The 24,590-nt window shown below is 47.0% G+C and overlaps 1 protein-coding gene across 1 annotated transcript in view; it reads right to left on the reverse strand.

Annotated features, from left to right (window-relative positions):
• The window catches only part of BDH2 (3-hydroxybutyrate dehydrogenase 2), a 43,241-nt gene extending 35,357 nt beyond the window's left edge, over positions 1-7,884 (reverse strand). The window contains exon 1 of the mRNA XM_077476651.1: positions 7,747-7,884. The gene's annotated coding sequence lies outside the window, so the exon portion shown is untranslated. The remainder of the gene's footprint in view (positions 1-7,746) is intronic.
• Positions 7,885-24,590: the final 16,706 nt, after the last annotated feature.

Consider the following 24,590-nt stretch of genomic DNA (forward strand, 5'->3'; position numbering starts at 1 on the left):
TCACCTCCCTGCCTCTCCACCTCATCCAATCAGAGAACGCCTTGCATTTATAACACATTATGCAACTCTGTTCCCAAATTTGTTTTATACCATTTAAAACAGATAGGGCTTCCTTGTGGTTGTATTTAATAACCACTGGGTTGTCTATTTTTTTACTATAAAAAGACACATTTTTAAATATAATGGTTTCCCCTACTTTGTTTTATAAAACAAATAAATCTTTAGTCTTTTTTCAAAAATATAGATTAAAATGTATTCTGCTACATTTCTTATATTGTTTAGGGCCAGTTCACACTGCTGGCGATGCGAGGCGACACGACTCGCCTCGCCGCTATCTTACAAGTCGCCCCCGTTCTGTACAATGGAACCGTTCTGAGAGGAGCGACTCGAGTCGCTCCGACTCAGAAAAAAGGTTCCTGTACTACTTTCGGGCGACCTCGGGGCGACTTGCATTGACTTCTATACAGAAGTCATCTGCAAGTTGCCGCTGAGGTCGCGGCGAGGCAAGTCGGTGTCGCCTCGCATCGCCTGCAGTGTGAACCGGCCCTTAGTCTGTGTCAAAATGAAAAAAGGGTCGTAAAGGCAGAAGGTTTTTTATCTTGATGCATCCTATGCATTAAAAGGGACACTAAAGGTTTGATTAAAACAATAAAATAAAAAACATGTCAGACTTCCCTCCTGTGTATGCTCCTTCGAAAATTTGCTGTCGGAATTTCTGCACACAAATGTTTGAGAGCAGGTTCTCAAATTTTCCGACACCTTCACTTGTTGTCGGGAAGTCCGATCGTGTGTACACAAGTCTGTCTCACAAAAGCTCAAGCATGCTCAGAATCAAGCAGAAGGAGCCACACTGGCTATTGAAGTTCCTTTTTCTTGGCTCATTGTATGCCACCGCGTTCTTACGTTCAGAATTTCTGACAACATTTGTGTGACCGTGTGCATGCAAGATAAGTTTGGCCAACATCCTTCAGAAAAAAAATCAAAGTTTTGTTGTCGGAAAATCCGATCGTGTGTATGGGGCATAAGGCTTAATGTACATGGGACATTTTTAAAACCTCTCCTGAACGATTTAACTTGACAGATAGTAACCAATGTTTAAAAAATGTCTGTTTTTCTGAGTTTACATGTCGCGTTTAAAAGCATTTTTATATTTTGAATTTATTTTTTTCGTTGCAAATAGTCAAAAATGAAAAATGCCTGTAAACGAAAGTGGCTAAATGCGAGTTACCACGTTTACAAGCTGTTACAAGCGTTTGGCGTTTCAAATGCCTCTGAAAATCCGTCCTGAATGCATTTTTTTGCTTTCCAAAAAATGCTTCTAAACTCAACAGCCTAGAAACGACTATAAGTCACTCTGTGTACATGTACTAATAAGATAAGAGATGAGATTCAGGGGCAACTGAAAAAAAACCCGCCCAACTGCTTCCAAACGTCCGTTTACCAGCAGCAGTGTACATGAGGCCTAAAACTAAAACCGCGCTATGTGCACCACCTTAAAACTCTGAGCTTTTGGTGCGGCTTTCAAAACCACACCAAAGATGCAGCATGCAGGACTTTTCATAACAAACTTCACCTGTAACAAAGTGGTGTGAAGGTCCCATAGGATTTAAAAAGGGAAACATTTTGCTTGAAAGCTAAAATGCAGGAAAAACATATCAGTGTGAAAGGACCCTTAGGGTTTAAGACTAAAATGGTTTGCTTCAAGGGGATTGAGGGTTTGTTTATACGTCGTAGTGTTATCATTTCCTTAACCACTTGCCGACCAGCCACCGTCATTATACTGCGGCAGGTCGGCACAATCCCACGAACCGTCGTAGCTATACGTCAGCTCCTGGGATCGGGTTAGCAGGCGTGTGCACGCGCCCGCTGCACAGCGGGGGTGCCGATGCTCGTGGCTGACGGTTGCGATCGCAAGCATGAGGGACAGAACACCGAAGTGTGTGTGTAAACACACAAATCCACGTTCTGCTGAGAGGAATGACAGATTGTGTGTTTCTATTGGCTAGGAACCACGATCCGTCACTTCCTCTAGTCAGTCCCCTCCCCCCTCAGTTAGAATCACCTCCCAGGTAACACACTTCCAGTGACATTTTTACAGTAATCAGTGCATTTTTATAGCATTGATCACTGTATAAAATGCCAATGGTCCCAAAAATGTGTCAAAATTGTCCAATGTGTCTGCCATAATGTCGCAGTCATGATAAAAATCGCAGATAGCCATTACTAGTAAAAAAAATTAAATAATAATAATAATAATAATAAATAAAAATGTTATAAATCTATTCCCTATTTTTTAGACACTATAACTTTTTGCACAAACCAATCAATATACGCTTATTGACAATTTTTTTTTACCAAAAATATGTAGAATACATATTGGCCTAAACCAAGAAAAAACATTTAAAAAAAAAAAAACATTTTAAAAAAATGGGGATATTTATTACAGAAATAGTGTTTTTTTTCAAAACTGTCGCTCTTTTTTTGTTTATAGAGCAAAATATAAAAATCCCAGAGGCAATCAAAAGAAAGCTCTATTTGTGGGAAAAAAAGGACGTCAATTTTGTTTGGATGCAATGTCACACATACGCACAATTGTCAGTTAAAGCGACGCAGTGCCGTATTGCAAAAAAAATGGCCTGGTCATTCAACAGCCAAATCTTCCGGGGCTGAAGTTGTAAAAATGTACATGTATGGGCAGCTCAGTTTATAATCCAAGACAGTGTCTGTGTGCCAGGATAAAGGAAGTCATGTGCATGCTCGATAGTGACGTCATCCCGCACCGGCCAAGGTTGCCGAAGACAATTCTCGGCAGAAGCCGGGAAGGTGGTGCCAGCAAGAGTGACCTCATGAGCATCAGACTGTTGAAGCAGAGGTAAGCATTGTGGATTTTAGTTCTGCATTAGGGATTTTGTACACCACATGCTATCAGGTGCGTTTGTAAGAGCAGTATGAATGCACTAGAAAAATAGATGTATTTCAATGAGCCAAGTTTATACCATTGTAGTGCCATTATGTGTGTTTAAAAAAAAAAAAATAATAATAAAAAAAAAAAAAAGTACCACATTTTAGCACACTGGAATGCACTGCAAATGCACATGAACACATGCACACACACATGTAAATGCAACTTTGTAAAAATGTAAATAAAAATATATATTTTAAAAAAATGCACCGTAAATGCACAGTCAATACAGAAATTGTGCTGTAAATGGGCCCTTTAAAATTGAACTCCAGTCTTACCTTCAGTGCACAGGCTCCTCCTCTACTGTACTGACATTGTGCATTCTGATTTCACTTCCCATTGTGTGCACTGGAGCTGACAGCAAGTCATATAGAACCCACTTCATTTCCTGGCTGGAAGACATCCAGGATCATCTAGCTCCTTCCTCCTTAGACTGTCCCTGGCATGTCCCCTTCATTCGTTGGCATTCAGTTTGTTCAATCACAGAGGCTCAGGAATGCCCGCTCCTCCAGACTGATATCCACCCATAAGGGCATTTTGATATTTGCATAATTTCTCTCAAGAGCCAGCCCACTGCTTACAGCAGAGCTTAGAGCTCCCGATAAGAGTACCAAGGCAGGGTGTGGTGATGTTTTCAGGAAGTATAACACCCTGCCTGCCCATCCCAATAGCCATGATCTATCAGCATTGCATAAAGAAGCACAGAGACCCAGTTAATGCAGCATTTAGGTCTAAAGTAATGTCATGAAATTGGAAAGGTTTCATTTAAAAACGTCTTTAGCATGGATGATGGAAGCAAAACGTAAGCAGCACTCTAAATCACACTGGGTGATTTATTACGTAGAGTAAAGCAACTGCCTAAGACCCCTTTCACACTGCGGCACTTCTTTGCAGGCGCTACAGCACTAAAAATAAAATAGCGCCTGCAAAGCGCCCTGAAACAGCTGCTGCTGTCTCTCCAATGTGAAAGTCCCGAGAGCTTTCACACTGCAGCGGTGGCTGGCAGGATACAAAAAAAAAAAAAAGTCCTGCTAGCAGCATCTTTTGAGCGGTGAAGGAGCGGTGAGCTAATGCCCACTGAACTCAATGGGGCAGCGCGGCTATACCGCCAGCAAAGCGCTGCTGCAGCAGAACGTTGCAGGTGGTTTTAACCCTTTCTCGGCCGCTAGCAGGCGTTAAGACTGATTGCACTGTTACTCTGATACTTAACCACTTCCCACCCGGCCAATGTACATATATATACGGCCGGGTGGGAGCCGTCTACTTCTGATAGGATGTTCAGGAACGTCCATCAGAAGGAGTGGGATCGCGCGCGTGCCCGCGCAGCGGCGCGATCCCGATGCGCCCGTGTCACCCGGACACGGCGCATCTCAGATCGGCAGGAGGGCTTTCTGATTGGCCCTCCTGATCACATAACGGCCGTGTCCAATCATGGCCATCATGTGATGTAAACAAACAGCCGGTTGCTAGGCAATCGGCTCCTCCTCTCCTCACACAGAAGTCATCGGTGAGGAGAGGAGAGCAGATCGCTGCAGCCGGCTGATGATCAGTGAGTATGGGCTGTTTTTTACAGCTTTTTACTCACTGATCACCAGTCTAGTGTAATACACACATCACCACACAGTATAAACAAAGTCCCCACATATGTCCCCAAAACATACATGTCCCCAAATAATAAAAACACATGTCCCTAATAATAAAAACATGTCCCCCACATATGTCCCACTAAAATCACATGTTCCAATGATTATCTGCACACATATGTACGTGATCACCTGCACACATATGTACATGATCATTTGCGTACATATGTCCGTGATCACACAAATCAATTATTATACACTTAACGGAATTTTTTTTACCAAAAACATGTAGCAGAATACATTTTGGCTTAAATTTATGACAAAATTTGATTTTATTGGATTTCTTTTAAAATAGAAAATATTGTTTTTTTTCCAAATTTCCGCATTTTTGCGCTTATATCGCAAAAAATAAAAAACTGAGTCTTGAATAAATACCACCAAAATAAAGCTCTATTTGTGCGAACAAAATGATAACAATTTCATTTGGGTACAGTGTAGCATGACCGCGCAATTGTCACTGAAAGCGCTAGAGCGATGAAATCTGAAAATTGGGCTGGGAAGGAAGGGTGCGAAAGTGCCCTGTATTGGAGTGGTTAAAGTATAATCGAAAGGCAAAACTTTTTTGCTTTGTTTTGGGTAGAGCGGAGATGGATTAGAACACTTGTCAGTTTGTATTGCGGTCTTTCCCTCTGTTAGGGAGATTCAGCCTCTCTATTTGTCCTGTTTATCATTATCACTGAAAGTAAAAGAGGCAATGGCCAAAGGGGACACTAGTTCTGGTGACCTGGGGGTCCCCAAGGAATTCCCTTGACCATACTATAGCTGAATTGCCCACCACGAGGTGTGGGCGGTGAGCTCTGTGATCGCAGTAAATAGCCAATCAGGGGCTCTTTACCACTTGATCAGATGCGGCCAATCACAGATGTCAACAGAAGCCGGTTATTGGCACTCTTTTCCTCGTGCAGACAGCATGAAGATCGGAGAAGAGAGAGCCGGTGTTTTGGCAGATAGTGTCTGCCCCATACTGCGCATGCGCAGTACGGGGCAGAAGAAGCTTCGGAAAATCTCCGGAGATGAACGGCTCCTGCACTGTGAGTGGAGGTGGTAGCCCCACCATCCAAGCGGACATAGGTTTGGGAAAATTTTTCAGGCGAGTTAGCGTTAAAAAAAGCGCCTGTAAAGCGCTTGAAAAAATCCTCATCTGCAGTCCCAATGTGAAAGCCCAAGTGCTTTAAGAGCCCTTTCACAATGGCAGCGCCCAAAAAACGCTCGTAAAGCGCCGTTTAAACTAGCAGCGCTTTACCAGCTTTTTTTAGCGTTATTGGGGCGCTTTTAACCGCTGCTAGTGGCCAAATAAAGGGTTAAAAGCGCCCACAAAACGCTGCTGCCAATAGCGCTTTTCAGGCGTTTTGCAGGTGTTTTCCATTGATTTCAATGGGAAGGGGCGCTTTAGGAGCGTTGTATTCACCGCTTCAAAAGTGCTGCAAAGAAGCTGCTTGCAGGACTTTTTTTTTGACGCCCTGCCAGCGCAGCAGTGTGAAAGCGCTCAGGCTTTTACATTGGGATTGCAGTTGCGGCTTCTTTCAGGCGCTTTTTTTTTTTAAGCTAAAGCGCCTGAAAAACACCCCAGTTTGAAAGGGATCACAGAGTGAAAGCACTCGGGCTTTTACATTGGGATTGCAGTTGCAGCTTCTTTCAAGCGCTTTACATGCGCTTTTTTTAACGCTAAAGCGCCTGAAAACGCCCGAAAAACACCCCAGTGTGAAAGGGGTCTTAATTCCCACCAGTTCTACCCATCAGTGCAGTCCCAACAGTACCGACAAGTGCTGTCAATCAATGCCCACCAGTGCTACCCATCAGTGCAGTCCCAACAGTACCCACAAGTGCTGCCAATCAATGCCCATCAGTGATACCCATCAGTGCAGCCTCAAACACACATCAGTGGAGAAAAATTACCTGTTTTCAAAATGTTCTAACAAACTATGAAAGTTTTTTGTTTGTTTTTTCAAAACGTTTGGTCTTTATTTAGCAAAAAAAAAAAAACAGAGCTAATTAATTAAATACCACCAAAAGAAAGCTCTATTTGTGTGAAAAAAAATAAATAAATAAATAAAATAAATAGAATTTGGGTACAGTGTTGCATGACTGCGCAAGTCCCATTTAAAGTGTGAAAGTGCCGAAAATTGGCCTGGGCAGGAAGGGGGTAAAAGTGCCCAGTAAGCAAGTGGTTATTTCCTAGCTGATTCTTTTTTATTACTTATATAATTGTATAAACTATTAATACGTTTATTTTAAGTTACTATTTAGGCTAGGTTCACATTGCTGCGATGCGGGAACGCCGCGAATCCGCGGCGTTTTCCCGCATCGCATACCTCCCGCCGGCAGTTCACACTGCCCTATGCGGACGGCTGGGGGTGTCAATGTTATGTTAATGACACCCCCAGATCCGTCGGCATATCGCAGTGCGATCTGCCGACTCGCACAGGAATCGGATCGCATGGTGTGAACCCCCATGCGATCCGATTCCGTTGCGGACCCAAAAAAGGGTCCCGTGCGAGTTTGCTGCGGGACCGCTGCGAGTTCAGCCATACTATCTGTATGGCTGAACTCGCAGCGCTACGGAGATCGGATGTGATTTGCTGTGCGAATCACATCCGGTTCTCCCCCCCGCAGCGGTGTGAACCCAGCCTTAATCAGTAGGCAAGTGGTTCATTTGCAGGGATTTTCCTCTCACTTCCTGTTTGGCTTACGGGACAGGAAGTGGAGGGAAATCTCTGCAATGGGACACAGATGGTGAGGAAAAAAGAAATCTGGCAGGGGTTATAACCCTACCTTACGCTATCCAAAATGCAAAAAAATTTAAAAATAAGTTTTGCCCATAGTTCTACTTTAACATGTTAGTCTAGTCAGTATTTGATGAATAAACAGCAAAGCACACTGACTAGCCATCGCTGTACATTAGGATTCTACAATAAGCTCTTATTTCTTTCCTTCTTTTTCTCCCAGTGCCCACTACTCCCCATCACCTATATATTCCATTCAATGCACGTTGTGGTTGAGCTTCTATTACACATACAATACAGCATTTACTAGGGCTAGAGTTTAGGGTTATAAAGGAACACTGCTGGGTTCTTCCAGCACTGCAATCCACGTGCTGCTATATAATAGAATAATGCTTTGAGAAATGACAAAAGTACTTACCTCAAATGCCCGATAGGATCGATGGCTACGATCTTTGGACTGACAACGGTCAGGTGACGTAAAGGAAGTAAGAGTGCAGTGAGCGTGCTAGGAACAGGCTATGTGAGCTCAGAGAGCGTGCTGCCACCTAGTGTTTACTATTGGTTACTGTACATTTCTATGTCACGCATTGGCTTTCAAATTGTACTTTGCTTGAAAGGCAACCCCCTTCCTGACCAGGCCATTTTGTATTTGAAAAAAATATATATATTTTTTGTACTTTCTGCTATAAAACATACCCAAATAAAAATGTAAAAAAAAAAAAAAGTCTTCATCAATTCAGGCCAATATGTACATATTTTTGGTAAAACAAATATCAATAAGCGTATATTGATTGGTATAGTGTCTACAAACTATGGGATGTTTTACTAGTAATGGCGGGTGATCAGTGAGTTATAGCGAGACTGCGATATTGCAGTGGGCAAATCTGACACTTTTTGGGGACCAGTGACACTAATACTAAAAAATGTACACTGCCACTGTACTAATGACACTGGCAGGGAAGGGGTTAACAGCAGGGAGGATCAAAGGGTTAACTGCATTCCTAGGTTGTGCTTACTCACTGTTGGAAGTGCTTTGACTAGATATGGCAAAGCTTGGTGTCCCTGCTTTGCAAACACGGGACCAAGTACCTTCCCTTCTGACAGAATGACAATCTGCCTTGTTTACATTCAGATTGTCATTCTGCCTGTGACCTGTTTAATCGACAGGTGCCAGCGGAAATCGAGTCCGCGGTATCCACCGCTGGGCTCCCGCTATGTATAATCACAGAGGTAGCGCACAGCTCCCAACTGTCCCTGATTTCGAGGGACTGTCCCTTATTTAGAGGGACTGACTCTGATTTTGAGCCATTTGGAGCAATGTCCTTCTTTCCCCCTCATTTATCCCTCATTTTGGTCCGATCTATATGTATATATGCATAGCTCCCAACTTTTTGAGATGGGAACGAGGGACACCTCTTAGAAAAGATTTGGAGGCATAGGACACACCCCCTGACATGCCCACCTAAAGAAGAATTATTAAAAAAAAAATATTAGTTAAACCCACAAATGCCTTTTTTTTTTTACCACTACTATTCCTTTATATTGGCTTTTAAAATGTACAAATGCAACCATTTAGAAACTGGATGAAAGGTTTAGCACTGGGATACACTTTTTGAAAGACAAAAAAAGTGCATTTTTAATATACAGCTATATAGATCAGACCAAAATGAGGGACAAATAAGGAGGAAAGAGGGACAGAGGGACATTGCTCCTAATCAGGGACAGTCTCTCGAAATCAGGGACAGTTGGGAGCTATGCATATAAAATGCACTTTTTATCTTTCAAAAAGTGTTTCCCCAGTGCTAAACCTTTCATCCAATTTTGTAAATTTGTACATTTTAAAACCCAATATAAAGGAATAGTAGTGTTAAAAAAAAACCCTTGTGGATATAATTAACCTTTTTTTGGGTTAATGCTCCTTTAACCACTTTCAGACCGGACCATTTTGCTGGTAAATGACCAGAGGTCTTTTTACACTTTGGCACTGCGCTGCTTTAACTGGTAATTGCGCGGTCATGCAATGTTGTACCCAAACAAAATTTGCGTCCTTTTCTTCCCACAAATAGAGCTTTCTTTTGATGGTATTTGATTGCCTCTGCGATTTTTATTTTTTGCGATATAAACGTAAAAAGACCGCAAATTTTGAAAAAAAATGATATTTTCTACTTTTTGTTATTAGAAAAATCCAATAAACTCAATTTTAGTCATACATTTAGGCCAAAATGTATTCAGCCACATGTCTTTGGTAAAAAAAAAGTCAATAACTGTATATTTATTGGTTTGCGCAAAAGTTGTCACATCTACAAACTAAGGTACGTTTTCTGGAATTTACGCAGCTTTTAGTTTACGACTGCCTATCTCATTTCTTGAGGTGCTAAAATGGCAGGGCAGTACAAAACCCCCCCAAATGACCCCATTTTGGAAAGTAGACCCCCTAAGGAAATTGATAAGAGGCATGTTGAGCCCATTGAATATTTTATTTTTTTGCCTCAAGCGATTGAATAATGACAAAAAAAAAATTTTTTTTTTTTTTTTACACAAAGTTGTCACTAAATGATATATTGCTCACACATGCTATGGGCGTATGTGAAATGACACCCCAAAATAAATTCTGCTGCTTCTCCTGAGTACGGGGATACCACATATGTGGGACTTTTTGGGAGCCTAGCCGCGTACGGGGCCCCGAAAACCAAGCACCGCCTTCAGGCTTTCTAAGGGCGTAAATTTTTGAGTTCACTTCTCACTACCTATTACAGTTTTGAAGGCCATAAAATGCCAAGATGGCACAAAACCCCCACAAATGACCCCATTTTAGAAAGTAGACACCCCAAGCTATTTGCTGAGAGGCATGTTGAGTTCATGGAATATTTTATATTTTGCCACAAGTTGCGGGAAAATTACAAACTTTTTTTTTTTTTTTTTCACAAAGTTGTCACTAAATGATATATTGCTCACACATGCCATGGGCATATGTGAAATGACACCCCAAAATAAATTCTGCTGCTTCTCCTGAGTACGGGGATACCACATATGTGGGACTTTTTGGGAGCCTAGCCGCGTACGGGGCCCCGAAAACCAAGCACCGCCTTCAGGCTTTCTAAGGGCGTAAATATTTGACTTCACTCCTCACTACCTATTACAGTTTTGAAGGCCATAAAATGCCAAGATGGCACAAAACCCCCACAAATGACCCCATTTTAGAAAGTAGACACCCCAAGCTATTTGCTGAGAGGCATGTTGAGTCCATGGAATATTTTATATTTTGCCACAAGTTGCGGGAAAATTACAAACTTTTTTTTTTTTTTTTTTTTTTCACAAAGTTGTCACTAAATGATATATTGCTCACGCATGCCATGGGCATATGTGAAATGACACCCCAAAATAAATTCTGCTGCTTCTCCTGAGTACGGGGATACCACATATGTGGGACTTTTTGGGAGCCTAGCCGCGTACGGGGCCCCGAAAACCAAGCACCGCCTTCAGGCTTTCTAAGGGCGTTACAGTTTTGAAGGCCATAAAATGCCAAGATGGCACAAACCCCCCCCAAATGACCCCATTTTGGAAAGTAGACACCCCTAAATTTAGGGGTACACTAGTGAGACTAGGTAATAAATGGCGGGTGCCCTGAAACTATAAAAAAATAACTAACCAACCAGCGTCACCTGTAACAGTTATATGGTGATCACTGGTGAAAGGGTTAACTAGGGGGCAATCAGGGGGCTTTATGCGGTAGTATATGGGGGTCCCTGGCGCTATAAAAAGCTGCGGCGAACCTAAATACCTACCTGCCTAACTAGCGTCACCTGTGACACTAATACAGCGATCAGAAAAACGATCGCTTATTAGGCTGGGTTCACACTGGAGCGATGCGGGAACGCCACGAATGCGCGGCGGGTTCCCGCATCGCATGCCTCCCGGCGGCAGTTCACACTGCCCTATGCGAACTGCTGGGAGTGTCAGTGAAATGTTACTGACACCCCCAGATCAGTTCGCATATCGCAGTGCGATCTGCAAACTCGGATCGCATGGTGTGAACACCCATGCGATCCGATTCTGCTGCGGGCCAAAAAAAGGGTCCCGTGCGAATTTGCGGCGGGTGCAGCGGGTGTGGCGGGTGCGGCGGGTGCGGCGAATGGCTGAACTCGAATCGCACAGAGATCGGATGTGATTTGCACTGCAGTGCGGTGCGAATCACATCCGTTCTCAAACCGCTGCAATCTGAACCCAGCCTTAGTGACACTGGCGACGGGGGGTGATCACGGGGTTAAACCTTTATTGGGGGGGTTAGGGGGGTACCTTAGAACTAAAGGGGGCTAACCCTAACTGCCCTAACAGTTATTAGTCACAAATGACACCCGCCGGGTGATCAGGGGGTTAAACCTTTATTAGGTAATAAATGGCGGGTGCCCTGAAACTATAAAAAAATAACTAACCAACCAGCGTCACCTGTAACAGTTATATGGTGATCACTGGTGAAAGGGTTAACTAGGGGGCAATCAGGGGGCTTTATGCGGTAGTATATGGGGGTCCCTGGCGCTATAAAAAGCTGCGGCGAACCTAAATACCTACCTGCCTAACTAGCGTCACCTGTGACACTAATACGGCGATCAGAAAAATGATCGCTTATTAGGCTGGGTTCACACTGGAGCGATGCGGAAACGCCGCGAATCCGCGGCGGGTTCCCGCATCGCATGCCTCCCGGCGGCAGTTCACACTGCCCTATGCGAACTGCTGGGAGTGTCAGTGAAATGTTACTGACACCCCCAGATCAGTTCGCATATCGCAGTGCGATCTGCAAACTCGGATCGCATGGTGTGAACACCCATGCGATCCGATTCTGCTGCGGGCCAAAAAAAGGGTCCCGTGCGAATTTGCGGCGGGTGCGGCGGGTGTGGCGGGTGCGGCGGGTGCGGCGAATGGCTGAACTCGAATCGCACAGAGATCGGATGTGATTTGCACTGCAGTGCGGTGCGAATCACATTCGTTCTCATAAACCGCTGCAATGTGAACCCAGCCTTAGTGACACTGGCGACGGGGGGTGATCACGGGGTTAAACCTTTATTGGGGGGGTTAGGGGGGTACATTAGAACTAAAGGGGGCTAACTCTAACTGCCCTAACAGTTATTACAGTCACAAATGACACCAATGCAAAAAAAAAAAAAAAAAAATGACATTGGTGTCACTGTGACTGGGGGGCAGGGGTAATTGGGGGGGTGATCGGGGGGTAAAGGGGGGGTGTGAGTGTGCCTGGCATGTTCTACTGTGTGTGTAGAGTGTTGGTGCAACTCACCGATCCGCTCTCCTCCGTGTCGGAACGGAAAATACCGACACGGAGGAGAGAATACATCACTTCCTCTCCTGTGTTTACATTACAGGAGAGGAAGTGATGTCACGGGGGATTTCCATTCGTCGAGAGCGATCGCGAGGGGGTGGCCATGAATGAATGGCCGCCCCCTCATCCCGGATCGCTCTCGAAGAAATGCCGACCGCCGCAGGCACCGGGGGGGGGGCCCGATCGGGCCCCCCACCCGCGGGCAGGCAGGGACTTATATATACGCCCATATGCCTGCCCGTGCCATTCTGCCGACGTATATCGTCGTGCGGCGGTCGGCAAGTGGTTAAGGGGGTGTGACAGGGCGTGTCCTATGCCTACATACATTTGCTAGTAGGCGTCCCTCATTCCCATCTCAAAATGTTGGGAGGTATGCGGTAGTGGATTGCCAGCGGCACGCGCCCCAGATCCGGAAGTGTCAGATCATGTACTAGATACGTGATCTGACACAGAGTAGCTGCCCTGCCACAGTATATGTGCAGTGGGCGGTTGTTAAGTGGTTAAACATATTTTGTGTATGAGGTAGGGTTTCAGGCCCTGCTATTAGAAATCACAAGGTCTTATACATCGTACTTGACAGAGCCCGACAGGGAAGTGGAGTATTGGAAAAATGTGTTGCCATGGATAGGCACCAGGAAAGGGAAATTATGGAATTCAAGAGAGGTCAAACTAACTGGATCTACACTTGTCAGGGCTGGGCTCAGCCCTTCCTTCTCAAAGCTGGCTGCTTAGCTGTCGGTTAATTGCCAGTTCCTATCTCTCCACAGTGACTCACCTGTTGATGATATCCTGCATGTCAGTCCTGCCTACCTAAGCCGTCCAGTCCAGATGGTCTCTGCCTTCGCCTTGGTCACATCTCTAGAGACACTCTCCTGTGTTCCTGTTAAATACTTGCTTGGCTGACATTCCTTCTGGCTCCAGATCCTGCTTGCTGTTCTACTATGCTCATCTCTGGCTCCCTGATGTTTTGACTTGTCTGACTATCCGTTTTGGTTCCTGAACTCTGGTCATATTTTGACTATGTTTACTCTGCTTACCATTTTTTATTATTATTAAACAAGTGTGATTTAACTGTACTTCTGTCTCAGGTTTATTCATGGTTCCTGACAACACTATAGTGACACATGAAGGTAGAAAAGATCAACCAGCTTAGCTGCCTGGCAAATAGTTTTAGGAGACACTCCAGTAAGTTGTTCCCAGGATGATATACTCCTAGCGGAATGAGCCATCACTGCTTGGGAAACCATCTTGAACACCTGCTCGGTAAATTCTCTAAATAATGCCGGCCATAGTTCAGCAGAAACCAGACGAGGATCAAACTGTGTATGGGCAGACTGAATGTACCAAGTTGATCGTGGTTAAAGAAAAGAAATTTGCACCATTTATGGCCTAACTTGCACAACCCACCTGACTATGGTTCATGATGATGCTGCTTAATCATACAATTTATTGGGGGTGGGGGGGCGCAGTGAAGTGTCCTTCTAAAACAGGCACAGCAGTCATTAAATGGCAGCCCGTGCATGGACCGAGTGACGCTCTTGCCCGGACCGCCAGTGTAGTAGCAGTCACTGGCTTGCTGGGACTGCTGGTTTCCCAGCAACCAGTGATGTTGCGTGTGTGCGTCCCGCCTCCTGACCGTGGCTCTCACTCCCAGTCTTCTGTCACGAGAGCGCCTGGCCGGGTGAGACGTCATGTGCATGCTCTGCCCTGCCCCCTTCTACTCACGGCTCCCGGTTTTCTGTCACAAGCGTGCCCGGCTGGGTGTGACATCACGTTCGCACTCCGCCCCATCCCCCTGCTACTCCCAGCTCCCGTCCGGACTCTCGCTTGCGAGATATATCTCGCAGCTTTCCGCTTCACTGCAGCTTGTGCTGACTACTCCATCCTGAGCTCAAGGTTTGTGGGGCACATGTTTCCTAAGCTGCACACTGATGGGCATCATTTGTTAAGGGGACACTGATGGCCATATTTTGTTAAGGGGAACACTGATGGGCATAATTTGTTAAGGGGCACTCTGATGGCCATATTTTGTTAAGGGACACACTGATGGGCATAATTTGTTGTGCTCATCAGCGTGTCCCTTAACATAAAATGTGCCCATCAGCATGCTACTTATTTGCTCTGATGGTCATATTTTATTTTAAGAGCAACACTAATGGGCACACTTTATGCTAAGGGCCACACGGATGGACACATTTTGTTATGCCCATCAGAATACCCCTTAACATAAAATATGCCCATCAGCCTGACCCTTAATATAAAATAAGTAGCATGCTGATGGGCACATTTTATGTAAAGGGCACTCTGATGGGCATATTTTATGTTAAGGGTTAGTCTGATGGCCATACTTTATTTTAAGAGCAACACTGATGGGTGCATTTTATGTAAAGGGACACAGAGATGGACATATTTTGTTGTGCCCATCGGAGTGCCCCTTAACACAAAATGTGCCCATCAGCATGCAAGCTTATTTTATGTTAAGGATCACACTGATGGGTACATTTTATGTTAAGGAGCACTCTGATGGGCACAACAAAATATGCCCATCAGTGTTGCTCTTAAAATAAAATATGCCCATCAGACCAGTACCAGTAAATGAACCCCTTTGTGCTGCATAAATGACACCAGTGTCAGTGTTACACTGGTGCCACTAATGCAGCATAAAGGGGTTAATTAACTGGCACTGGTTGTTAATGTATCAGAAACCAGTGGCATTACATTAACCCCCTCATGCTGCATTTTACAAATTCAGTGTGAGTAAACTCTGTTTTTATTGCATTAAACCTAATTGAATTTGTATTGTTTTAAGTATATTCTTGTTTTGATACTACATTGATTCTTTCCTAAAAACGGGGGGGGGGGGGGGGGGGGGTGCGCAGTTGTTCGCCCTGAGCACTAAATGGCCTGGTCCCAGCACTGGGCAGCTCCCATGCAGTTGTGAGGTCTGAACAGTGTATTGTATTTGTAGATGGACATGTGCTGGGGGTTCTATGGGAGGGTAGAAGGGGAATAGTAGCACAAGTGGAGGGGGGGGGGTCTGAACTGGGGGGGTCTATGCTGATGGAGGCTTCTGCACTGAGGGGGGTCTATGCTGATGGAGGTGGGGTGTCTATACTGAGAGAGGGGGTTCTATAGAGAGGAAGAGGGGTGTGTGTACTGAGGGGGAGGTCTAAACTAATAGAGGGGGGTCTGTAATGAGGGAGAGGGGTCTATACTGCGGGAAGGGGGGTCTGTACTTAATGGGGGGGGTTATACTGAGGAAAGGGGGTCTGTACTGAGTGAGGAGGGTCTGTACTGTGGGAGGGGCGTCTGTAGTTAGTGGAAGGGGGTCTGTACTGAAGGGGGACTATAGTTGGTGGAGGGTGGGTGACACCAACCCTAGTGATGCCACTGGCATGGACCTAAACTTCCTAGGACTTGAATCTATGAGACTCGTTTAGCTGAAGTAATAACCATAAGAAAAACATTTCTCTGTCAGGATGAAGAGAGAAAATCCCATTAAGGATCAAGATTCTTTCTAGGAGGTCTTAGTCTTAAAACTTATTTCAGGAATCTTTCCACTAAAGGGTTTATGGCCCACCTAACATTTGTAAGGGCCAACAATGCAGAGACCTGGACTTTGAGTACTGTATGTTCAAGTCCAGACCTAAGTCTAGGCCAGCCAATTAAAAAAACAACAACTGCAGAACACTGTGCACTCCAGAAGACAGAGGATCTAAGGATTAGTCCTGCACAAAGTGTTTACATTTCTTCTACCCTTTATAAGTGGAGTTGGTGGAACTTTTTATTGCACAAAGCAACAACCTGAGAGGAGCAACCTAAGCCTTCCAGAGACAGATAGGCAGAGACAGTGTCTAAATTTCTTTTGAACCTAGTGCCATTACAGTCTGTGTATTGTGCCCCTTGCACAGTGTACACCTAAAGCTACCCCAATTGCCGGTGTTGTTCTGGTCCTATATCACAGGCAGCTGCAGCAGTTACAGTCGGTGTATTGTGCCCCCTGCACAGTGTACACCTGAAGCTACCCCAATTGCTCCTGTTGTTCTAGTCCTATACCACAGGTATTGTGCCACCTGCACAGTGTACACCTGAAGCTATCCCAATTGCTTGTGCTGTTCTAGTCCTATACCACAGGCAGCTGTAGCAGTTACAGTCGGTGTATTGTGCCACCTGCACAGTGTACATCTGAAGCTACCCCAATCGCTGGTGTTGTTCTGGTCCTATACCACAGGCGGCTGCAGCAAATACAGTTGGTGTATTGTGTCACCTGCACAGTGTACACCTGAAGCTAGCCCAATTGCTGGTGTTGTTCTAGTACTATACCACAGGCAGCTGTAGCAGTTACAGTTGTGTAAGGTGCCACCTGCACAGTGTACACCTGAAGCTACCCCAATCCCCAATTGCTCATGTTGTTCTAGTCCTATACCACGGGTAGCTGTAGCAGTTATGCCGCGTACACACGATCAAACAAGCGGGTGGAAAAGTCCGGCAAACTCAAGTCCGCCAAACAATCCCCCCGTGTGTAGCCTCCAGCATACTTTTTTGACCCGAAAGTACGGCGGACTTAGAATGTAGTTTTGCACTCCAATCTTCCCGCCGGACTCGCATTTCGGCGGACAATCCGGCCGTGTGTATGCCAGTCCGCCGTACTTTTGAAATGAACGGACTTTTCCCGCCCGGAGAAAAGTCCGCTCATTTCGAGCGGGTCTCCAGGTAGGCGGGGCCCGCGAATGAGACGTCGCTGGCCCCGCCACCTGGTATGGACTTAAAGGGGAACCCCAACGCCGAAAAAAAAATCGGCGTGGGGGTCCCCCCAAAGTCCACAACAGACCCTTGTCCAAGCACGCTACCCGGCCGGCCAGGAAAGGAGGGGCGAGCGAGCGCCCCCCCTCCTGAGCCGTACCAGGCCGCGTGCCCTCAACATGGGGGGGTGCCTTGGGGAAGGGGGGGCCGCGCGGCCCCCCCACCCCAAAGCACCTTGTCCCCTTGTTGATGAGGACAAGGGCCTCTTCCCGACAACCCTGGCCGTTGGTTGTCGGGGGTCTGCGGGCGGGGGGCTTATCGGAATCCGGGAGCCCCCTTCAATAAGGGGGCCCCCGGATACCGGCCCCCCACCCTATGTGAATGAGTATGGGGTACAATGTACCCCTACCCATTCACCTGTAAAATAAAGTCCAAAAAAAACACAACACACAAGATAAAATAATTTATTGCACAGCTCCGGGGGTCTTCCGTCTTCGGGGGTCTTCTCGCCGGACTCCTCCGCTATCTTCTTGTAGCTCTTTTACTAGCGGAGGAGCCCGGCATTCTTCTTCGTCGCCGCGGCCTCTTCTTCCGACTTCGGGGGTCTTGTCCCCCTCTTCGGTTCTTCTGCCGGGCCACCGCGCCTTCTTATAGCTCTTTTACAGGCGGCGGCCCGGTCTTCTGTCGCCGCCGCCGCCACCTTCCGTTCTTCTTCTTCTCCTGGAGATGTTGACTCAACGTTCTCTCCGGCCACAATGCCAGGGACGCGCTGCGCTGAGACTTATATAGGGACAAGGGGCGGTGTCACATGGGTTGGTCACATGGGTTGATGTCACATGGCGACAGTCCCAGCATCCTCCGGGACTGTGACATCGTAAGGGGGCGGAGGTCACCATGTGACACCAACCCATGTGACATCAACCCATGTGACACCGCCCCTTGTCCCTATATAAGTCGCAGCCGGCGCATCCCTGGCATTGCGGCCGGAGAGAGCGTCGAGTCAACATCTCCTGGAGAAGAAGAAGAAGAACGGAAGGCGGCGGCGACAGAAGACCGGGCCACCGCCTGTAAAAGAGCTAGAAGAAGGCGCGGTGGCCCGGCAGAAGAACCGAAGAGGGGGGACAAAAACCCCCGAAATCGGAAGAAGAGGGCGGCGGCGAGGAGGAAAGCCGGACTCCTCCGCTAGTAAAAGAGCTACAAGAAGATAGCGGAGGAGTCCAGCGAGAAGACCCCCGAAGACGGAAGACCCCCGGAGCTGTGCAATAAATTATTTTATCTTGTGTGTTGTGTTTTTTTTTGGACTTTATTTTACAGGTGAATGGGTAGGGGTACATTGTACCCCATACTCATTCACATAGGGTGGGGGGCCGGTATCCGGGGGTCCCCTTATTAAAGGGGGCTCCCGGATTCCGATAAGTCCCTCGCCCGTAGACCCCGACAACCAACGGCCAGGGTTGTCGGGAAGAGGCCCTTGTCCTCATCAACATGGGGACAAGGTGCTTTGGGGTGGGGGGGGCGCGCGCCCCCCCTTCCCCAAGGCACCCCCCATGTTGAGGGCACGCGGCCTGGTACGGCTCAGGAGGGGGGGCGCTCGCTCGCCCCTCCTTTCCTGGCCGGCCGGGTAGCGTGCTCGGACAAGGGTCTGCTGTGGACCTGGGGGGACCCCCACGCCGATTTTTTTCCGGCATTGGGGTTCCCCTTTAAGTCCATACCAGGTGGCGGGGGCCAGCGATGTCTCCTTCGCGGGCCCCGTCTACCTGGAGACGCGCTCGAAATGAGCGGACTTTCCTCCGCGTGCGTGATCGAGTCCGTTCAGTAGGGCGGATAGTACGGCGGACTTAGTACGCCGTATTAGTCCACTGAAAAAGTGCCGTGTGTGGGCAAGTAGCCCGTTCGGAAAGTCCGATGGACAGTCTGGCGGGAAGTCCGCCAGACTAAGTACGTCGGATAGACGGCTCTAAGTACGTCGGACAAATGGCTACGTGTGTACGCGGCTTTACAGTCGTGTATTGTGCCACCTGCACAGTGTACACCTGAAGCTACACCAATTGCTGATGTTGTTCTAGTCCTATATCACAGGCAGCAGCAGCAGTTACAGTCTGTGTATTGTGCCACCTGCACAGTGTACACCTGAAGCTACCCCAATTGCTGGTGTTATTCTAGTCCTATACCACAGGCAGCTGCAGCAGTTACAGTTGGTGTACTGTGTCATCTGCTCAGTGTGCACCTAAAGCTACCCCAATTGATGGTGTTCTCATCTCCCTGCAGGCCATTACTATGTCTGGAAGGCCAACAGGGAGAGGCAGACAGTCACGAGCCAATAAAAGAGGGCAAGCAGGCTCTGTGTCTAGAGGCAACAGTGCTGATCGTGGACGCGGTGCATTGTCATCAGCACGTGGCCATGGGACACGCTTGTCCTTATTTTCGGCAGCTGGATGTGTTGAGCCGCAACAGGCCGAAAGACTTGGTAGAGTGGATGACCAAGCCCCCCTCATCCTCCTCATCCTCTCTCACGCAGGCTCAGGGTACTGGCAAAGCAGCTGCCAATGCGGCCTCTTCCCTCGTCTCAATGGCATCAGTCACTGCGTCTGAGGAGTCCCCCGAACTGTTTGAGCACAGTGTTGGGTACATGCTCCAGGAGGATTCCCAGCGTTTTGAAGGCTATGATGATAATACCCAGCTAGAGGAAGGCAGTAGCATGAGCCCAGAGAAAGGGGATGCCCAAAATGTTCCACCAGCTGCAGCATACTGCCAGGTTTGCTCCAGTGATGAGGAGGGAGGGGATGATGAGGTCACTGACTCCACGTGGGTGCCTGATAGGAGAGAGGATAAGGCAGGATGCCCTCCAGGGGCCTGCTTAAGGTAGCATACCGACTGAATCACACCGCAGAGCTCCGCTTGTGCAGGGCGCTACCCCTGCGCGTTGTTCCAAAAGTTCTTTGGTGTGGGCCTTTTTTGAGACGAGTGCATCAGATCGAACCGCTGCTATTTGCAACATATGTCTCAAGCGTATCTCACATGGCTAAAACATCAGCCGCTTGGGCACCACATGCTTGACCAGACATATGTCTGCCATGCAGTTAATTGACAAGCGTACCTAAAAGTCCCACACCAAAGAACAAAGCGGACCTCTCCTTGCTCCTCATCAGCTGGGATCTCCAACCCCACTATACCTTCAGTCCTCTCTGAAACCTGCACTGAGAGGAATGAAGGTGTAGAATTAGGTGTATTACAGCCAAGTACTCGCGGGCACTCTGCTAGCAGTACACCACCGTCCGATTGTACCAAGCAAATTTCCCTGCCCCAGCTGCTGGACCATCAAAAGAAGTTCACTCCCAACCATCCACATGCCCAGCGGTTGAAAGCTAGCTTGGCTAAATTGCTAGCACTTCAACTGCTGCCTTTTCAGTTGGTAGACTCGCCCCCCTTCCGTGAGTTTGTGCAATGTGCGGTTGCTCAATGGCAGGTTCCCAAACGCCACTTTTTCTCACGGAAGTCGATTCCGGCACTCTACCGGCATGTGGAAAGCAATGTGCATGCCTCACTGGACAGGGCGGTCAGTGGTAAGGTGCATATTACCGCTGACTCATGGTCCAGCAGGCATGGACAGGGATGTTACCTATCTTTCACGGCGCATTGGGTGACTCTTCTGGCAGCTGAGAAGGATGCAGGACAAGGTGCAGCAGTGTTGGAGGTTGTTGAATGAATGAATGAATGAAATACTTGTATAGCGCACAATGCGAACTGAATCGCCTCTGTTCTGCCACCATGCCTCCAAAATGTTACTACTGGTTGTGACACACCTCTCTCCTCCACCCCTCCTCTTCTTCTTCCTCCATGGCCTCTTCCTGTGCTTTGTCCTCAGAACCAGCGGTGCTACATAGGCATTCAATGGGCTACGCAAGTACGCAGGCAAAAAGATGCCATGCCGTGCTTGTGCTGGTGTGCTTGGGGGACAGGAGCCACACTGGGGCATATATTCTGTCAGCTCTGCAGGGGCAGGCTGAGAGGTGGTTGACACCACGCCAGCTTAAGCCAGCAATGGTGGTTTGCGACAATGGCACCAACCTCCTCTCTGCCCTCTGACAGGGACAACTGACCCATGTGCCCTGTCTGGCTCACATGCTTAACTTGGTGGTGCAGCGGTTCTTGGGCAGGTACCCGGGCTTACAGGATGTAAGGCAGGCCAGGAAAGTCTGTGTTCATTTCCGCCGGTCATATAATGCCAGTGCTTGGCTAGCTGAGCTCCAAAAGGAATTGAACCTGCCCAAGAACCGCCTCATCTGTGACATGCCCACCAGGTGGAACTCAACGTTGGCCATGCTGCAGAAGCTGCACATGCAGCAGAGGGCCATCAATGAGTACCTGTGCGACCACGGCACCAGGACAGGGTCAGGGAAGCTCAGTTTTTTTTCCCCCATTCCGGTGGCCCATGATCAGGGATGCATGCACTGTCCTGTCACCATTTGAGAAGGCCAGGAGGATGAAGAGCAGTGACAGTGCATGCATCAGTGACACTGTACCTCTTGTCCACTTGTTGGAGCACACTCTGCGTGGAATAATGGACAGGGCACTTGAGGCAGAACAGAGGCAGGAAGAGGAGGACTTCCTTGCCTCTCAAGGCCCACTTTATCCAGACAGTGTTCCTGCTGTCCCCAGGATCACACAGGCACTCAGCATCAGCAGCAGTCTTTTAGGGATGATTTACAGTCCCCAGAAACCCGTGGACTTGTACGTGGCTGGGAGGAGGTGGCTGCGGATCATGTCATCCTTGGTGACCCAGAGGACTCCGGACCCAATGCCTCCGAATGCTAACCTACGCTGCATGGCCTCCCTGATCCTGCAAAGCCTGCGGAAGGATCCTCGTATTCAGCAGATCAAGGAGAGGGATCTTTACTTGCTGGCAACTCTCCTTGATCCACGGTACAAGGGTAAGGTTGCGGACCTTATCTTGCCATCGCAGAGGATGAGACATCTCCAGGAGGCCTTGCAGAAAGGTCTGTGCAACGCGTTCCCAGAGACTGGTCCTGGACAACGTGTTGCTGAGGCTTCGGTAAGTCACAGAAGGAGCTGTGGAGAAGGTGGCTGTCTGACCGATGCATTCAGACAATTTTTTAGTCCACAGCCCCAAGGTATGATCGGTTCCAGCAACCATCGCCAGCGTCTGATTTACATGGTACAGGAATACCTAGGGGCAAGGTCAGACTTGGGCACCTTTCCCACCGAAAATCCTCTGGGTTACTGGGTCTTGAGGATGGATCACTGGCCAGAGCTTGCACAGTATGCAATTGAGCTACTGGCCGGTCCTGCATCCAGCGTTCTTTGGGAACGCGCATTCAGTGCTGCAGGAGGCTTTGCAACCGATCACAGGATGCGCCTGTCCACGACTCGATTGATCGACTGACCTTCATTTTTTTTTTTTTTTTATTTAAAGTATTCTTTATTCATTTTCTTCATAAATACAATCTTTATATCATATTATATCAAAATTTTAAACATATATATAAAAAAAAAAGAAAACCATTAGATCGTCAAGGGTACAGTCAATCCTTCATAATTTTAACAATTATCTGACTTCACAGCATTATTTCCCTTCAGGCAAAAGCAAAAAACAAAACAAAACAAAACACAAAAAAAAAAAAAAAAAACCAACAAAATGTTCCCTCCCTCCGTCCCCCTCTCTCTCCACCTCCCTCCCCCTACATTGAATATCCTATCCTGTCCATCCAAGGCTTCCATATTTTTTCAAATTCCTTCAAGTTTCCTCTTTTTATATACACTGTCCTCTCCTTCCATATTGTTTCTGTTATTATCCTTGTCCAATCTCTTGCCGAGGGGGGGCTCTCTGCCTGCCACCTCTGTGCTATAAGCTTTCTTGCCTGAAACATACACCTCAGTATTGCTTTAGTTGTACAGGATGAGCCCCCTATTCCCTCAGCCAATCCCAGCACACATAGTCTGGGATCTCTCCCTACTGCCACTCCAAACGTTTCATTCAGAGTGTGGATAATTTCTGACCAGTATCGAAATAGTCTGGGACATCTCCAGAACATGTGCGCTAGGTCCCCAGTATCTTGACATCTTGGACACTTATCATCCTCTCTTTTCCCGAAGCCAAACAGTCTCTTGGGGGTATAGTATGATCTATGCAACAGCATCAAGTGAGAAACCTTCTGTGCAGGCGAGATTGAGATAGAGTGTCCTGCCTCTAATAACTTCCTCCATTGCTCATCTGAAAATACCCCAAATTCCTCCTCCCATTTCCCTCTACATTTAAGTTTCTCTGGGTTTTCTATATTCCCTTCAGTTATATATGGGTATATTTCTGCTATAGTTCCCCCTGCCTTTTCTTGCGCGTTCAATCTGTCATAAAAAGGGGAGTTATTCCACACTGGGCCTTGTTTATTAAATTGTTTATCCAACGCATGTCGGATCTGCAAATATTTATAGAATGAATGCTTTGGTATATCAAACTCCGCCCTCAATGCATTGAATGTTTTCAATATACTTCCTTCGTATAATTGGGCCAGTTTATCAATCCCCTTTATCTCCCATGGTCTATATCTACCAATCAATTCCATTTCTGGCAAATTTAAATTGTTCCATAATGGGGTATGTTTAGTCAGGCCTCCCAGGCCTTTTATTGTCTTTACTGCCTTCCAGACTTTTAAAACCATTTTTATCGTCGGTATCCTATATTGAAATGAGTTTGCCTCCAGAGCTTCCATAATTGTATTGTGAGGGGACTCTGCTATCATCAATGCCTTATTTGTTCCTCCGATCCTACCTTTACTTATCCCCAGATGCTGTAATTGAGCTGCTAAAAAATAGCTCCGTGGATGAGGTACTGCCATTCCTCCTTTCCTAGTTGGTAACTGTAAGGTCTGGAGGCTAATCCTTGACACTCGACCTTTCCATATGAGTTCTCTAAATAATTCTTCTATTTTTTTAAACCACTTTTTATCAACCCATACCGGGGAGTTATGCAGTAGATACAGCATCTGGGGCAGCCACACCATTTTGATCAGATTACATCTTCCCGCAACTGATAGTGGGAGCTTCTTCCATATTTCAATCTTAGTTCTAAATTTAGTTACGGTATTAGTGGGAGTATATTATCACCAATATATTTTTCAGGGTCTCTTTTAATAAGTATCCCTAAGTATTTTATTTGATCAACCACTTCT

Source organism: Lithobates pipiens, unplaced genomic scaffold (genome assembly GCF_037356315.1).
Source record: "Lithobates pipiens isolate NorthernLeopardFrog02 unplaced genomic scaffold, aLitPip1_a1.2 Scaffold_13, whole genome shotgun sequence".
NCBI classification, from domain to species: Eukaryota; Metazoa; Chordata; class Amphibia; order Anura; family Ranidae; genus Lithobates; species Lithobates pipiens.